This window comes from Salmo salar, chromosome ssa10, assembly GCF_905237065.1.
Source record: "Salmo salar chromosome ssa10, Ssal_v3.1, whole genome shotgun sequence".
In the NCBI taxonomy this organism is placed as follows: domain Eukaryota; kingdom Metazoa; phylum Chordata; class Actinopteri; order Salmoniformes; family Salmonidae; genus Salmo; species Salmo salar.
The window spans coordinates 9633892-9652509 of NC_059451.1; the positions used below are offsets into that span (position 1 = coordinate 9633892).

At 40.6% G+C, this 18618-nt stretch overlaps 1 protein-coding gene and 1 long non-coding RNA gene across 2 annotated transcripts in view; one reads left to right on the forward strand and one right to left on the reverse strand.

The window, feature by feature from the left end:
• Positions 1-18618, reverse strand: part of LOC106613485 (TSC22 domain family protein 2) — a 69153-nt gene that overhangs the window by 33173 nt on the left and 17362 nt on the right. The gene's annotated exons all lie outside the window — the stretch shown is intronic.
• Positions 16738-17569, forward strand: LOC106613486 (uncharacterized). Its single transcript, XR_001330490.2, has 2 exons — positions 16738-16976; positions 17072-17569. It is a non-coding gene; the product is annotated as an uncharacterized lncRNA (long non-coding RNA).

Here is an 18618-nt window from a genome sequence, read left to right on the forward strand (position 1 = left end):
TATTATACATAGCACAGTCCGAATCTGGAATCAAATTAAAGTCCACTTTGAGCTTAGACCAATATCATTCATGCTTCCTGTTGCCAGGAATCCCTCCTTTGCCCCCTCTAACCTTGATAACACCTTTGAGCGGTGGGGAGAGTTGGGGATAAGTACCATAGGGGATTTATACATAGGGGGAACATTTGCTTCCTTTGAATCGCTGAGGATAACTTATAATCTTCCCAGAAGTAACTTTTTCAGATACCTACAGATTAGAGACTATGTTAGAAAACACCTCCCAACATTTGGGAATGCTAAACCTTCCATGTTTGACGGATGCATAAAAATATGCCCCACCTCAGACAAACTGATATCTCGTATATATGACGCTTATCAATCTGTTAGTGCACCCTCTACTGATGCCATTAAGGCAAAATGGGAGGAAGACCTAGGGACTGATATTTCGGTGGCAGACTGGGAGGACAGCTTGGAGTATATCCACACCTGCTCCATTAACTCCAGACATCGTCTCATACAATTCAAGGTATTACACAGATTACACTATTCCAAAACCAAACTGCATAGGATATTTCCTGGTACATCCCCTATGTGTGATAAATGTCAGGCTGAGCAGGGTACACAACTCCACTGCTTTGCCCTATGCTCTAACTTGTATGGGTATTGGTGTGGAATTTTTGGGGTCCTCTCTGAAGTTCTGGAGACTCCAATAGACCCAGACCCGCTTCTGATAATCCTGGGAGTGTCCGATTCCCTAAACGGATTAACCAACTCCCAAAAACAACTCATCTCTTAGTCTCATTTCGGCAAAAAAATTCATCTTGTTGTTTTGGAAAAAGAGGGAAGCACCCTCTACCAAATTATGGCTCAGCGAATTGGCAAACACTGTACACTTAGAAAGAATTAGATATATTCTGAACAATAAATTATCAACATTTGATCAAATCTGGCAGCCTTTCCTCTCTTACTTGGAACAGGCGGCGCTGCAAATTTGCACTTTTTAAACGCACTCAATTGTCATATGGTAATCTACCTTTGGGCAGCATGTGCTGGCCCCGCCACCCGAGCAGTTGGGAGGGGAATAGGGTGGAATAAGGGGGGGATAAAGGGGGGTATAAGTGGGGGGGTTACATCGACCCTTTTTTCTTTCTACCTGTCCTTGTTTTGTATGTCTTGTTTTGTAATATTTGTTTTGTGCCCAGAACTCTGGGTCTTTTGGTTAATGTCTGTTCTCTTATGTTTAGATAAGAACTGTAAACTTGTCTTTTATACCTATACACCATTCTTGTGTATGTGTTCAATAAAAAATATTTGAACGAAACAATGTTTCTGATCAAATTGATGTTATTTTAATGGAGAAAAAAAAGAAGTGATTTTCTTTCAGAAACAATGACATTTCTAAGTGACCCCAAACTCTGGAACGGTAGTGTGTGTGTGTGTGTGGGGGGGGGGCTTCTGTACGCCTATGTAGAAATTCCATAAAAATCAAATCAGCCATTGTGCAAATTGTCCAAAACAGATCATCAAGGTAGATGGATTATTTTATACATGTTATTGGACAATAAACAGATATGGCTTATTAACCTATTCGGTCCAAATAATGATGATCCAAGCTTCTTTGAAAATATAAGAATTTATCAACTCTACAAGCAACACTAGACTCTATTATTATGGTGGGAGATTTTAATACGGTGTTAAATACCTCTATGGACCGTAAAGGAAATCACCCTCAGGCACTTAAGGAAACCATGAATGTCATGGATATATTGGAATTAGTGGATATATGGAGGCTTAAATACCCTGACCTAGTGAGATATACACTGTCATTCTCTCTGGCATCAAAAGCTAAAAAAGTGTTGATAGGGGACAGAATGCGGTCGGATTACATACGTTACTCTTCCAGACTTCCACATGGGTGAGGATATTGGAAATTTAATCAAAGCCTACTAGATGATAAATTGTTTATAACTAGGACAGAATAATTTATAAGACTTTTTCCAGACATAACTTAGGTACAGCAGATCCCCATATTGTACGGGACACATTTAAATGTACCTTCAGAGGCCATGCAATTCAGTACACATCTATAAAACAAAAGCAATTAAGAATGAAAGAGCCCACAATAAAAGGAAATTGAAGGAATAACAGTACAGTTAGATAGCAATAAAAACTGTACCATAGAGGCACAAAATAAGTTAGAGGAAAAACTAAAAGAAATGGAGGAAATTATTCAAGAAAGATCCAGTGTGATATACTATAAAAATAAAGCAAACTGGATGGAATATGGGGGAAAATGCACCAAATTCTTTTTCAATCTTCAATATAGAAATGCTACCAAAAAAAATGTATTGAAACTTGTTACAAATGGAGTCACGCATGATTCACCAAATTATATTTTGAAAGAGAAAGTACTTTAATAATATCTTTTCGTTTCAGTCTCCTCCATCTCCACTAACCGAAGCCAATTGTATGGATTTTTTTCCTAATAATAATAATGTAAAATGAACATCTGTACAGAAAGACTCATGTGAAGGCCAAATTACAGAGTAGGAACTTCTTGATGCAATTAAAGCCTTTAAGGCTGGGAAAACTCTAGGGCTGGATGGCATACCAGTGGAAGTATACCAAACTGTTTTTGATATACTCAGAGGACCATTATTAGCATGTTTTAACCACTCCTATATAAAATGCTAGATTATCGGACACGCAACAAGGTCTGATATTCTTATTACTGAAACAGGACCCAAGTGGTATATATACTGCTCAAAAAAATAAAGGGAACACACAATGTAACTCCAAGTCAATCACACTTCTGTGAAATCAAACTGTCCACTTAGGAAGCAACACTGATTGACAATAAATGTCACATGCTGTTGTGCAAATGGAATAGACAACAGGTGGAAATTATAGGCAATAAGCAAGACACCCCCAATAAAGGAGTGGTTCTGCAGGTGGGGACCACAGACCACTTCTCAGTTCCTATGCTTCCTGGCTGATGTTTTGGTCACTTTTGAATGCTGGCGGTGCTTTCACTCTAGTGGTAGCATGAGACGGAGTCTACAACCCACACAAGTGGCCAAGGTAGTGCAGCTCATCCAGGATGGCACATCAATGCGAGCTGTGGCAAGAAGGTTTGCTGTGTCTGTCAGCATAGTGTCCAGAGCATGGAGGGGCTACCAGGAGACAGGCCAGTACATCAGGAGACGTGGAGGAGGCCGTAGGAGGGCAACAACCCAGCAGCAGGACCGCTACCTCCGCCTTTGTGCGAGGAGGAGCAGGAGGAGCACTGCCAGAGCACTGCAAAATGACCTCCAGCAGGCCACAAATGTGCATGTGTCTGCTCAAACGGTCAGAAACAGACTCCATGAGGGTGGTATGAGGGCCCGACGTCCACAGGTGGGGGTTGTGCTTACAGCCCAACACCGTGCAGGACGTTTGGCATTTGCCAGAGAACACCAAGATTGGCAAATTCGCCACTGGCACCCTGTGCTCTTCACAGATGAAAGCAGGTTCACACTGAGCACGTGACAGAGTCTGGAGACGCCGTGGAGAACATTCTGCTGCCTGCAACATCCTCCAGCATGACCGGTTTGGCGGTGGGTCAGTCAGGTTGTGGGGTGGCATTTCTTTGGGGGGCCGCACAGCCCTCCATGTGCTCGCCAGAGGTAGCCTAACTGCCATTAGGTACCGAGATGAGATCCTCAGACCCCTTGTGAGACCATATGCTGGTGCGGTTGGCCCTGGGTTCCTCCTAATGTAAGACAATGCTAGACCTCATGTGGCTGGAGTGTGTCAGCAGTTCCTGCAAGAGGAAGGCATTGATGCTATGGACTGGCCCGCCCGTTCCCCAGACCTGAATCTAATTGAGCACATCTGGGACATCATGTCTCGCTCCATCCACCAACGCCATGTTGCACCACAGCCTGTCCAGGAGTTGGCGGATGCTTTAGTCCAGGTCTGGGAGGAGATCTCTCAGGAGACCATCTGCCACCTCACCAGGAGCATGCCCAGGCGTTGTAGGGAGGTCATACAGGCACGTGGAGGCCACACACACTACTGAGCCTCATTTTGAATTGTTTTAAGGACATTACATCAAAGTTGGCTCAGCCTGTAGTGTGGTTTCCACTTTAATTTTGAGTGTGACTCCAAATCCAGACCTCCATGGGTTGATAAATTGGATTTCCATTGATTATTTTTGTGTGATTTTGTTGTCAGCACATTCAACTATGTAAAGAAAAAAGTATTTAATAAGATTATTTCTTTCATTCAGATCTAGGATGTGTTGTTTGCGTGTTCCCTTAATTTTTTTTGAGCAGTGTATTAACATCCAGTCCATTTAAAAAATTGGAGGCCTCTTACACTTCAGTGTTGTGATGCAAAAATCCTAGATAATGCTTGGCGCATATTTTTTTTATTTTTTTTTTTTTTTTTAAATCAGACAGGTTTTTTTACATGGATGATACATTGGAGATAAGACAAGCACTGGAAACAATAGAATACTATGAAATATCGGGGACACCAGGCCTGGTTTTCATAGCCGATTTTGAAAAGGCTTTTGATCAAGTACGACCTGAGTTTATATATAAATAAATGCCTAGAATATTTAAATTTTGGGGAATCTTTACTTAAATGTGTTAAAGTTAGGTGTAAAATAGTAAATAATGGCTACATCTCAGAAAGTTTTAAAACGGTCTAGAGGAGTAAAACAAGGTTTTCCACTATCGGCATATTTATTATTGCCATCGAAATGTTAGCTGTTAAAATCAGATCAAACAATAATATCAAGGGATTAGAAATACAGGACTTAAAAACAAAAGGTGTCATTGTACACTGATAATTCATGTTTTCTTTTTAAAACCACATTTAGAATCCCTCCACAGCCTCAGAGGATCTAGATACTTTTGCTAACCTCTCTGGATTAAAACCAAATTATGATAAGTGTACTATATTACGTATTGGATCACAAAAAACTGCTAATTTTACATTACCGTGTAGTTTACCAATAAAATGTCTGACGGGGATGTGGACATACTCGGTATACAAATCCCAAAAGAAAGAAATGATCTCACTCCAATAATTTTTTATAAAAAGTTGGCAAAAACAGATAAGATCTTGCTACCATGGAAAGGAAAATACCTGTCTATTTGTGGAAAAATCTCCCCGATTAACTCTTTAGTCATATCACAGTTGACCTATTTGCTTATGGTTTTGCCTACACCTACTTTTTAAATTATATGAACAAAAAAATATTCAATAGTATTTGGAATGGGAAGCTAGATAAAATTAAAAGGGCCTATTTATATAACGAATATGAATTCAGAGGGCAGAAATTATTAAAGCATTAGACCTCTCACTAAAGGCATCAGTGATACAAAAGTTATACTTAAATCCAAACTGGTTCTCTGGTAAATTGGTAGGAATGTCTCACCCCATGTTCAAGAATGTCCTTTTCCCCCATTATTCAGATTACAACTGCTCACTTTCGGTTGTTTGAAAAGGAAATAATCTCCAAAATATCGTTATTTTTTTAAACAAGCCTTAGAAAGTTGGTGGAAATTTCAGTTTAATCCACCTGAAAAGACAACAAATACAACAAATGTAATAATTGATTAAAAAATATTTTTTTGATGAAATGTTTAAAAAGAGGTATAATTTTAGTGAATGATATCATAAATAGGATGGGTGGAGTTATGTCACACATGCAGCTAACACAGACATATGGAAATGTCTGCTCTACCCAAAATTACATCCAACTAATTGCAGCATTACCACAAAAATGGAAGAGGCAAGTAAATGGGAAAAAAGTAAGGAACTTCTCTGTCGGCCCTGCATTAAAGAACATAAATGGTTAAAGAATGTGAAAATAAAAACATACCAATTTCATTTAAGGACCAAAAAAATTACAGCTGTGCCATATAAATTGCAAAATAGTTGGGAAGAAACTTGCGATGTGCCAATGGAATGGGTACATGGTTTATGAAATGACAAGCAAAACAACGCCGGATTCAAAAATTCGAATTTTTCAATTTAAATTACTATACAAAATTCTTGCAACTAATAGAATGTTATATATATGGGGGATACAATCTTCCCAGCTCTGCAGATTTTGATGTGAGGAGGCGGAGTCATTAGGTCATTTATTTTAGTACTGTCCATATGTAGCTTGTTTTTGGTCACAGGTCCAGGAATGGCTGAAGAATTGCAATATTTGCTTAGAACTAACGCTGCAGATAGCAATACAGGGTGATTTGAAAAGCCATGGTCAATCAATCAATATAATAATTATTTTAACAAAAAATGTTTCTTTAATTTAAACTCTAGAAGCTATGAGAATAGAAAGGTTCTGTACTTTTGTGAAGCATCACAGCACAGTTGAAAAATATACGGCAAATAGAAATCCAAAATGGATGGTGTTAAGAGAGATGGATGGGTTGAATGGAGCTGAAGGGTGGGGCTAATAACAAGATAACCAATGTAAAATATACGGGGTCTGTAAAATGTATATAGGATAAGAATTGTGAAATAGCACAGTTACAAACAGAAATCAAAATGGATGGACATCAGAAATAGAAGGACTAAAAACAAAATACAACTATTGTAAAATAGATTGTGTCTGTAAGATGTATATAAACTCAAGGTAGAAGCCTAAGTGTTATTGTTTATTAGTTTACTCCAATTGGGGTATGGGTGGTAGGGATTGTGGGGAAAAATAAAGGATATATTCTAAAAAAACTATATACAGTTGAAATTGGAAGTTTACATACACCTTAGCCAAATACATTTAACTCAGTTTTCCACAATTTCTGACATTTAAATCCTAGTAAAAATTCCCCATCTTAGGTCAGTTAGGATCACCACTTTATTTTAAGAATGTGAAATGTCAGAATAATAGAGAAAATGATTTATTTCAGCTTTTATTTATTTCATCATATTCCCAGTTGGTCAGAAGTTTACATTCACTTAATTAGTATTTGGTAGCATTGCCTTTAAAATTGTTTAACTTGGGTCAAACATTTCAGGTAGCCTTCCACAAGCTTCCCACAATAAGTTGGGTGAAATTTGGCCCTCTTGAGAGATGGTGTAACTGAGTAGGTTTGTAGGTCTTCTTGCTCGCACACACTTTTTCAGTTCTGCCCACACATTTTCTATAGGACTGAGGTCAGGGCATTGTGATGACCACTCCAATACCTTAACTTTGTTGTCCTTAAGCCATTTTTCCACAACTTTGGAAGTATGCTTGGAGTCATTGTCCATTTGGAAAACCCATTTGCGACCAAGCTTTAACTTCCTGACTAATGTCTTGAGATGTTGCTTCAATATGTCCACAGAATTTTACTTCCTCATGATGCCATCTATTTTGTGAAGTGCACCAGTCCCTCCTGCAGCAAAGCACCCCCACAACATGATGCTGCCACCCCCGTGCTTCACGGTTGGGATGGTGTTCTTCGGCTTGCAAGACTCCCCCTTTTTCCTCCAAACATAAAGATGGTCATTATGGCCAAACAGTTCTATTTCTGTTTCACTAGACCAGAGGACATTTCTCCAAAAAGTACGATCTTTGTCCCCATGTGCAGTTGCAAACCGTAGTCTGGCTTTTTTATTGCGGTTTTGGAGCAGTGGCTTCTTCCTTGCTGAGAGGCCTTTCAGGTTATATCGACATAGGACTCGTTTTACTGTGGGTATAGATACTTTTGTACCGGTTTCCTCCAGCATCTTCACAAGGTCCTTTGCTGTTGTTCTGGGATTGATTTGCACTTTTTGCACCAAAGTACGTTCATCTCTAGGAGACAGAACGCGTCTCCTTCCTGAGCGATATGACGGCAACGTGGTCCCATGGTGTTTATACTTGCTTACTATTGTTTGTACAGATGAACGTGGTACCTTCAGGCTTTCCGAAATTGCTCCCAAAGATGAACCAGACTTGTGGAGGTCTAGTTTTTTTTCCTGAGGTCTTGGCTGATTTCTTTTGGCACTGAGTTTGAAGGTAGGCCTTGAAATACATCCACAGGTACACCTCCAATTGACTCAAATGATGTCAATTAGCCTATCAGAAGTTTCTAAAGCCATGACATCATTTTCTGGAATTTCCCAAGCTGTTTAAATGCACAGTCAACTCAGTGTATGTAAACCTCTGACCCACTGGAATTGTGATACAGTGAATTATAAGTGAAATAATCTGTGTGTAAACAATTGTTGGAAAAATTACTTGTGTCATGCACAAAGTGGATGTCCTAACCGACTTGCCAAAACTTGGGGAGTGGTTGAAAAACGAGTTTTAATGACTCCAACCTGAGTGTAAGTAAACTTCCGACTTCAACTGTATGTATGTATGTATGTATGTATGTATGTATTCTACCAAAAAAAGATATGGGGGATTGGAAATGAGGCAGACAATTACATTGATGGAAGCAACAATCTTTCCGCTATATGTACGTACGTGCGTACGTATGTGCATACATACATACATACATACAAATCCAGCTACAATAGTCATTTACAACATTAACAATGTCTACACTGTATTTTTGATCAATATGTTGTTATTTTAAGGGACATTTTTTTTGTTGCTTTTCTTTCAAAAACAAGGACATTTCTAAGTGACCAAACTTTTGAACGGTAGTGTGTAATACATATAAATAAATAAAATCTGCATCACATCCGGCCGTGATTGGGAGTCCCATAGGGCGGTGCACAATTGGCCCAGCATCGTCCAGGTTTGGTCGGGGTAGGCCGTCATTGTAATTGCTCATTGCTAAATAAAAAAATTAAATATTTGGCGTAGGTATAATTTCACAAGCCCTAAATTGTACAACAAAGCTTAGAGAAAACATGTACAAATGTTTACATCTCATCTATCTATACACTGCACAGTAGCAGGGCGACAATGCCTAAAAATCCTATCTCGATTCATTATATCTATATCTATTTAAATAATGAATCGAGATATGATTTTTAGGCATTGTCGTCCAGCCCTGCTACTGTACAGTGCATTCGGGAAAAGTATTCAGACCACCTCACCTTTTCCAGTTCTTGTTACGTTACTGCCTTATTTTAGAAATTGATAAAATTATATTTTTTCCTCAATGGCACACCAAAAACAGTTTTGTTGAAAGTTTTGCAAATGTATACATTTTTTAAAACTGGAATATCAGTTTTACATAAGTAGACCCTTGACTCAGTACTTTGTTGAAGCACCTTTGGCAGTGATTACAGCCTTGAGTCTTCTTGGGTATGATGCTACAAGCTTGGCACGCCTGTCTTTGGGTAGCTTCTCACATTCTTCTTTGCAGATCCTTTAGGTGCCTTTTGGCAAGCTCCAAGCGGGTTGTCATGTGCCTTTTACTGAGGAGTGGCTTCCGTCTGGCCACTACCATAAAGGGCTGAGTGCTGCAGGGATGGTTGTCCTTCTGGAAGGTTCTCCCATCTCCACAGAGGAACTCTGGAGCTCTGTCTGAGTGACCATCAGGTTCTTGGTCACCTCTCTGACCAAGGCCCTTCTCCCCTGATTGCTCAGTTTGGCCGGGCAGCCAGCTCTAGGAACAGTCTTGGTGCTTCTTCCATTTATTAATGATGAAGGCCACTGTGTTCTTCGGGACCTTCAACGCTGCAGACATTTTTTGGTACCCTTCCCTAGATCTGTGCCGACATCATCCCGTCTTGGAGCTCTATGGACAATTCCTTTGACAACATTGCTTGGTTTTTTTCTCTGACATGTACTGTCAACTGTGGGACCTTATATAGACAGGTGTGTGCGCCTTTCCAAATCAAGTCCAATCAATTGAATTTACCACAGGTGGACTCCAATCAAGTTGTAGAAACATCAAGGATGATCAATGGAAACAGGATGCACCTGAGCTCAATTTCAAGTCTCATAGCAAAGGGTCTGAATACTAAGATATTTATGGCTTTTATTTTGTATACATTTGCAAAGATTTGTAAAAAAAAAAAAAAAAAGTTTTCGCTTTGTCATTATGAGTTAGTGTGTAATCAATTTTAGAATAAGTCTGTAAAGTAACAAAATGTGGAAAAAGTCAAGGGTTTCTGAATACTTTCCGAATGCACTGTATATTTCCACACTACGAGGTCGGAATAACACTGAAATTGTGAAAAAGATAATAAATCAAATTGTATTTGTCACGTGCCAAATATAACAGGTGTAGACCTTACAGTGAATGCTTACTTACAAGCCCTTAAGTAAAAAATAATTAAAATAACAGTAGCAAGTCTATATACAGGGGGTACAGGTTAGTCGAGGTAATTTAGGTAATATGTTCATATAGGAAGAGTTAGAGTGACTATGTCCTTTTAGTGTAAGAACTGTTTGAAAAAAACTGCCTGAAATTTCAGCCTGTTTTGGTGGGATAGAGTTTTGGCCTGCTTGGTGACATCACCAGGCAGTAAATTAATTAATAGACCAATAAAAGAGTTCCAAACCTCTCTGCCAAAAACAGCTAGTTCAGTTTTCCCCTTCCAACAGACCACTCCCAGACAGTCCTAGTAAAATTCTTACTTGAGAAATTGCTCTTTGCTCAGAAACTATTTTTACCATTTGAATTGAAAACAATCACAGTAAGGTACTAAAATGTTACCCAGAAATGATTTGATATTTAGAAAAAAATGTCTGCATTGGATCTTTTAGGCCAGATCTGAGATGAGGGGAGAAAAGCACCCAGAAGAATTTGCATTGTCAGATTTCAACTGCAGAGAAAAGACATCAGATGGCATCTATATGTTTCACTCACTATATCCACTCAATGTGAACCTAAAAAGCATCAGAGGGTGACTCCCCTACATGGCTGATGCAACCTCACTGTTCTTCTGTTACATAGTGTGGTTTTTAATCTGCTGCACATCATCACTACAGTGATTTGACACACTGTATATTTTCTGGCTTCCAGAGTTTTGTAAATCCCCCAGCCCATATCACTCACAGAGTGAGGGAAAGAGACAGCCAGAGCAGTTCAGAGAAGGATTGATATCATAGCCTAAACAGCCGAACACTCACAGTAAGGGAAATTAACCAACTGATCATTCTCTCTCCAACTTTCTCACACAAATACACTCCCAGAGAGACGGGCCTAACACAGAGATTAAAGCCTTATCCCTTACCGACACCCAGAAAGAGAGAGTACAGAGCGGATTGATGACTCAGACCCAGCTGTCTGCCATGCTTTCCACACATCCTCATTACTCACTATTCAGTCTCATTCCAGCTCTGAGGAGACCATTTGCACAGAAACCTCCTTGTTAAGCCTCACTCCCCCTGTGAGTCGACTGGCTGCAACACACAGCCCTATAGTTTCTGAAGGGGCTAGATCGGCTAGCTTTTTATGTCAGAGTCAATGGGAATGGACAGAAAGGCAGGGTGAGGCCACAGCAACACGCCTAGCATTCATTGCAACATCTGAAGCAGTAAACAAGAGGGAGCCATTTATAGAGGCAGGTAGATTTTTTTAAATAGTTTTTGCTTCATCATTTATTTTATTGCATGTTGGCTGACTGTATAGGCCTAATCTCTTGTGGACAGACTATGTAACAAATGGTATCGTAATGTCTGTCAAAATACTGTTGGATGCAATGACTAATGAGCAACAGTAGTTCCTGTGCTTTGGTTTTCCATCACTGAATCTAACAATTACGCAAGATTTTAGTTCTGGGTTTCCAAGATTAGTTTTCACATAAGAAATCTCTCTGCAACAGAGTGAATCTAATTATATTACTTGTCCCCACACTCACCTTCTCCCCATCACAGCTTTTCCCAAACTCTGTCCTCGGGACCCCAAAGGGTCCACGTTTAGTTTTTTGCCGTAACGACACAGCTGATTCAAATTATCAAAGCTTTGAATCGGGTGCTAGGGCAAAATTCTAAACGTGTACGGGGGGGCAGGAGGAATTCAGCGCCAACATGTAATCTAGGTGAACTCATGCAACGATCAGGTCAGACGATATAAAATATATAAAAACGTACGTTCCCCAGCAAGAAAACCCAAAAATGTGACTTAAACAGAAGGGAGAACTAACAAAAGAGAGTCACTGACCAACAACCAAAACGAAACAGGTGGGGTTTTAGGAGGGGTTCTGAAAGACACACGTGATAGAGAAATGTGATATTAATAGTTAGCAATTGAAGCAATTTAAACAAATAGGAGGATATTTCTGTCCTGTTAGTGTTTTTAAATAGTCTCCACTCCAGTTCCCTGCAGCTAATCTGGGCGTATGGTCACCAGAGATGGCTTGAGCTGACAAATGAGTTAAAGACTGCATTACATAGGCAAGATGTGGTGGGTGTAAACGAGATAGCTAAAAATTCCTCAATGTCTCCCAAATCCTCCTTGCACCTGGGAAACTAAGCCAGGGAGGGGTTAAGACAACACCCACATACAGATAACGACAGGATGAACCCAGTGTGGTTTATGATGCTCCTTGGTCTGCATGAGGGGGGTTGAACCAACCATGACTGACCATTGTTAGTGTGAGCTATATATAGTACTCCGCATTTGAGTAAAGTTTAGGTTACTCGGTCCAACACTCAAGGGTGGGGGTCGACCAGCCTCATTATTGCAAAAATTAATCGATATTAAATGAAGATGATTGTTTGGAGAAATTAACATCTCTGAGTATTGAATTTCCACTACATTTTTGTCGATTTTTATTTATTTATTTCACCTTTATTGAACCAGGTAGGCAAGTTGAGAACAAGTTCTCATTTACAATTGCGACCTGGCCAAGATAAAGCAAAGCAGTTCGACTGATACGACAACAGAGTTACACATGGAGTAAAACAAACCTACAGTCAATAATATAGTAGGAAAAGTCTATATACAGTGAGTGCAAATGAGGTAAGGCAATAAATAGGCCATGGTGGCGAAGTAATTACAATAAACCAACACTGGAGTGATTGATGTGCAAGTGGAGATACTGGGGTGCAAAAGAGCAAGATAAATAAATAAATACAGTAAGGGGATAATGTAGTTGGACGGGCTATTTACAGATGGGCTATGTACAGGTGCAGTGATCTGTAAGCTGCTCTGACAGCTGGTGCTTAAAGCTAGTGAGGGAGATATGAGTCTCCAGCTTCAGTAATTTTTGCAGTTCGTTCCAGTCATTGGCAGCAGAGAACTGGAAGGAAAGGCGGCCAAAGAAGGAATTGGCTTTGGGGGTGACCAGTGAGATATACCTGCTGGAGCGCGTGCTACGGGTGGGTGCTTCTATGGTGACCAGTGAGCTGAGAATGAGGGGCTTAACCTAGCAAAGACTTATAGATGACCTGGAGCCAGTGGGTTTGGCGACGAATATGAAGCGAGGGCCAGCAAATTAGAGCATATAGGTCACAGTATTGGTTAGTATATGGGGCATAGGTGACAAAACAGATGGCACTGTGATAGACTGCATCCAATTTGTTGAGTAGAGTGTTGGAGGCTATTTTGTAAATGACATTGCCGAAGTTGAGGATCCGAAGGATGGTCAGTTTTACGAGGGTATGTTTGGCAGCATGAGTGAAAGAGGCTTTGTTGCGAAATAGAAAGCCGATTCTAGATTTAATTTTGGATTGGAGATGCTTAATGTGAGACTGGAAGAAGAGTTTACAGTCTAACCAGACACCTAGGTATTTGTAGTTGTCCACACATTCTAAGTCAGAACCGTCCACAGTAGTGATGCTGGACAGGCAGCAATCGGTTGAAGAGCATTTAGTTTTACTTGCATTTAAGAGCAGTTGGAGGCCACGGAAGGAGAGTAGCATGGCATTGAAGCTCATCTAGAGGTTAGTTAACAGTGTCCAAAGAAGGGCCAGAAGAATACAGAATGGTGTCATCTGCATAGAGGTGGATCAGAGAATCACCAGCAGCAAGAGCGACATCATTAATGTATACAGAGAAGAGAGTCAGCCCGAGAATTGAACCCTGTGGCACCCCATAGAGACTGCCAGGCCCTCTGATTTGACACACTGAACTCTATCTGAGAAGTAGTTGGTGAACCAGGCGAGGCAGTCATTTGAGAAACCAAGGCTGTTGAGTCTGCCGATAAGAATGTGGTGATTGACAGAGTCGAAAGCCTTGGCCAGGTCAATGAAAACAGATGCACAGAATTGTCTCTTACATTTACATTTACATTTTAGTCATTTAGCAGACGCTCTTATCCAGAGCGACTTACAGTAGTGAATGCATACATTTTTCTTTTTTTTTGTACTGGCCCCCCGTGGGAATCGAACCCACAACCCTGGCGTTGCACACACCATGCTCTACCAACTGAGCCACAGGGAAGGCTCTCAAAACAACGTTCTGTTTCACTGTCCTCTTGGATAGATAGGACTGGGTAGAAGCTCTAAAAACAACGTTCTGTTTCGCTGTCCTCTTGGATAGATAGGACTGGGTAGAAGCTCTAAAAACAACATTCTGTTTCACTGTCCTCGTTTAGTTTCAGAACCATTGCTTTTAATCCACTTCTTTTCTGTTCCTCCTTTTCGTTTGTTTTCTGTTCCTCCTTTTCATTTGTTTTCTGGTCACATGATTCTCTTCTTCTCTGCCCTCATTGGGTTCATCTACAGTAGCGTGGTTCCTAGTTCTGCTTTAACTACAAGAGGGTTTTCTAAAACGGAATAGACTTACGTTAGCCTTGGATGTGATGTGGCCAAAGCCACATTCATTCTTCATGAGTGTGGCATACTGTTACTAGCTAAAACCAAAAGAAGGCACGCTATTCAAACTATACGGGAGCTTCTCAACTAATCCATATTGCACACTAGTAATGCACCGACTGACCAATGTGCAAGACATTTGAAAACAGTTTAATTTTCCATTTGGCTAACAACAAAAATGGTGTCTATTGGTTGTTCTTGCGTGGGGTATGTAGTGTCAGAGAACCATTGTGTTTACACCACTCAGAGTTGGGTATGTCGTGAAAACACGATTCTCAGTCGTCATTCTCTTCACACGGTTTTCTTTTCTTCCTCATTGTCTTCTTCTCTGTCTGTTTCTGCAGCTTTATCTACCGACTGCCCTCACAACTTTCCGTTTCCCCCTCCCACCCATATTCTGTTTTCACTGTTTTCCTGTCTGGCTTTCTGTATTTCCTCCAGGCTAGCACAAAACTCTTCATAGAGTTGGTCCATACTGACTGTCATTTTGAGGGCAACCACCACCTGCTCCAGGTCAGTGAAGGAGAGCTCCTCATAGAGGCTGATCAGTTTCACCATTACATGTTCTGGTGAGAAATCAAAACCACCTGTCAATGTATGTAATGACAGTGTCATATAACTTCAAAGTCCTGTTGCTGCTTGGACCTTTGTGCTGACAATTGTTTGTCCATCAGCTGCTTGGTCTGGTACCAAAAAAAAACGGTCCTGTTTCAGCTGAAGCATCTTCATTTTGAACTTTTGGACTTCCTCGTAAACATCTGTGATGCAGAGCGTTGTTTCCTCCAGCTTTTTACGAGTTGGTCAAAAACACACCCACGTTGTGGAAAAAGCACAGATAAATCTCGGCAGATTCTGTTTTTTCTTCATACTCAAATATACTCACGGGACAGGTCTCCCCAAGGGACCTGAAGTATGAGCTGGCCAGCTTTGCAGGAGACGATCGACAGCTGGATGAAGACAGAGCCATCGTGTGCAAACATGTCACAAAATTTCACGCCACTCAATGTCAACAAAGGCAAAAAAATGCACGCAGTTCCTCTCTTCGGGAAGCAGATACTGATAAGTGGCTGTAGATCTGTAAAACAATTGTCTCAATATCCACTGACAGCTGATAGCAGGCGTGCTTGCAGGCATTATGAGCTATGTGAGCTGGGCAATTAGCTTTCAAAATGCGATTGTTGGCACTGCTCAATAACTGGTAAACGGAGAGGTGTTTCCGCAGTATACGTCAAGAAGAATGCACCGATATTACTAGCACCTTTAGCTCGCGTGGCCTAGCGCATTTCTGTGGATGCATGCTGAGTTAGGTCATTCTCCCCTCCATGGCCAATTGAGAATTCCCGACGCATAAAGTACAGAAAGCTTTCGTCGAGTCACCACTGACGGGCTTAACCCACGTCTTTTTTTGCTTCACATTGTGCAGCTACAACAAAGTATTTTTTTGCAGCCAAAACAACAACAAAAAATGTGTCTGTCCAAATACTTTTTGAGCCTCACTGTAGATCAGCAGACACAGTGAGTATGTCAAAGTTACTGGACAGTGACCAACTAAAGGAAAATTGGGGAGGGGGTGTAAAAAAATTGTGTTAAGGAGGACACACGACCGATTGTATCGACCTCTTACCTTTAACCCTCACCATCACTGTAAAAACCCTCGTTATTTTGTTGCTTTGACAGTCATTTCTGATTATTAATTTCATTTGATTAAAGTGATTAATTTTAAAGGTAAAGAAAAAAAATCTGTCCCTTGTGTTAAGGTCAACCGTGTTACGTGAACTGAACTCTCGTCTTAATATGGAGAAACTATTCCTTAATAAAATAAATATCAAAAAGAAAACATTGACCATCTATGTAATAGTCAAATCATAGTGTAAAGGAAGGTGAGCTGGTTCTGCACTTTTGGGGCCTTTTCTGGTGTTTTGTGGTGGAAAACTGAGTGGGTCGAGCATAACACTTCTACCCGGTTACCTGAGCTTCCATTTCCCCTGTCACAGGGGGGTTTATGTCTGAATTAAGATGAAACCGTCAACCCTGATACTTTTTTTGGTACTTAATATAGGTCTTTTTTATTTAACCTCGAGATGGGATGTGTGTTTTTTTTTTTTTTAAGTTGAACGTGTGCTCTTTTTGGCAATGTTAAAATTAGGTGAAATAAGTGTTTTTTTTTCTCCACAACTCCAAAAGGCACCGAATTAGTGGAACGATCCTTATGAGTTTTTCAGAAATGTTTCAGGACCTCCGTGACACAAGATGGCGACACGGACCTAAAAAACCTTTCACATTCCATATAGATGGGCTATCGAAGAAGAAGCAATGCAGAGTCCAGAACGGGACAGCTAAGGTAGCTTGCATTTACATGTATCCTCATTTCACATTCCTCTATACCTACCGATTGCATACATTATAAAGTCAGGTTATTGTATTGTTCCCAAACAGATCGTTGTAACATGGTGTTGAGTCGTCTTCTATCCGCTCTGCTCAACAAAGCGCAAGTGGTGGAAAAACTGGCCGAGTTGCGACCTATACGACGGGCCGCACAGCTCACCGCTTATGCCTGGATGAAGGCAAGAATTGCCGGAAAAGATGCGACAACCAAACTGCTGAAGTTCAAAACAGTTCGTCAGATACAACATGAGGCTTCGGGACTGCCTAAAAACGTCGGGGAGATGGGGAGAAAAGCCGGAAGACTTCGGGATTCTTTAGTAAAGGATGTGAAAGACGGGATAAGGGACAATTCGAGACAAGTTAAAGACAAGGACAAATGATGCTGTGTTCAACAACAAACCAAATAGTATATTTTAAGGCCATCACAATGGTTTTCTTTAGCTCTCAAAAACACTATTCTGACTAGTATTCAAAATAAAAGCCCACATTTCAAAACACTGCAATGTGTAGAATTCATTCAAAAACATTAAAATATTACATTTGAATCTATGTCCATTTTTATTGTGATTTATAAGCAAACGCAAGGAGTACTTTATGGAAACAATTACAAACATGCTTCAAAAAACATTTAAAACCTGTTAGGGATAGGGGGCAGTATTTTCACGTTCGGATGAAAAGCGTGCCCAGAGTACACTGCCTGCTCCTCGGGGCCAGAGTCAAATATTTGCATATTATTAGTAGATTTGGATAGAAAACACTCCGACGTTTCTAAAACTGTTTGAATGATGTCTGGGAGTATAACATAACTCATATGGCAGGCAAAAACCTGAGAAACATCCAACCAGGAAGTGGGAAATCTGAGGGTTGTAGTTTTTCTATCTAATCCCTTTCCTCTTATCGATGACGGTTATGATATCGTTTAGGACCTTGAGCGTGGCTGAGGTGCACCCATGACCAGCTCCGAAACCAGATTGCCTAGCGGAGAAGGTACGGTGGTATTCGAAATTGTTAGTAACCTGTTTGTTAAGTTGTCTTTCGAAGACCTTAGAAAGGCAGGGTAGGATAGAGATTGTCCAGCCCGGCTGATTTGTAGGGGTCCAGATTTTGTAGCTCTTTCAGAACATCGGCTATCTGGATTTGGGTGAAGGAGAAATGGGGGAGGCTTGTGCGAGTTGCTCTGGAAGTGCAAAGTGTTGACCGGGTTAGGGAGAGCCAGGTGGAAAGCATGGCCAGCCGTAGAAAAATGCTTCTTGAAATTCTCAATTATAGTGGATTTATCGGTGGTGACAGTGTTTCCTAGCATCAGTGCAGTGGGCAGCTGGGAGGAAGTGCTCTTATTCTCCATGGACTTTACAGTGTCCCAACACTTTTTTGAGTTTGTGCTACAGGATGCAAATTTCTGGTTGAAAAAGCTAGCCTTAGTTTTACTAACTGCCTGTGTATATTGGTTCCTAACTTCCCTGAAAAGTTGCATATCACGGGGGCTATTCGATGCTAATGCAGTACGCCACAGGATGTTTTTGTGCTGGTCAAGGGCAGTCAGGTCTGGATTGAACCAAGGGCTATATCTGTTCCTGGTATAAAAAAAAATTGAATGG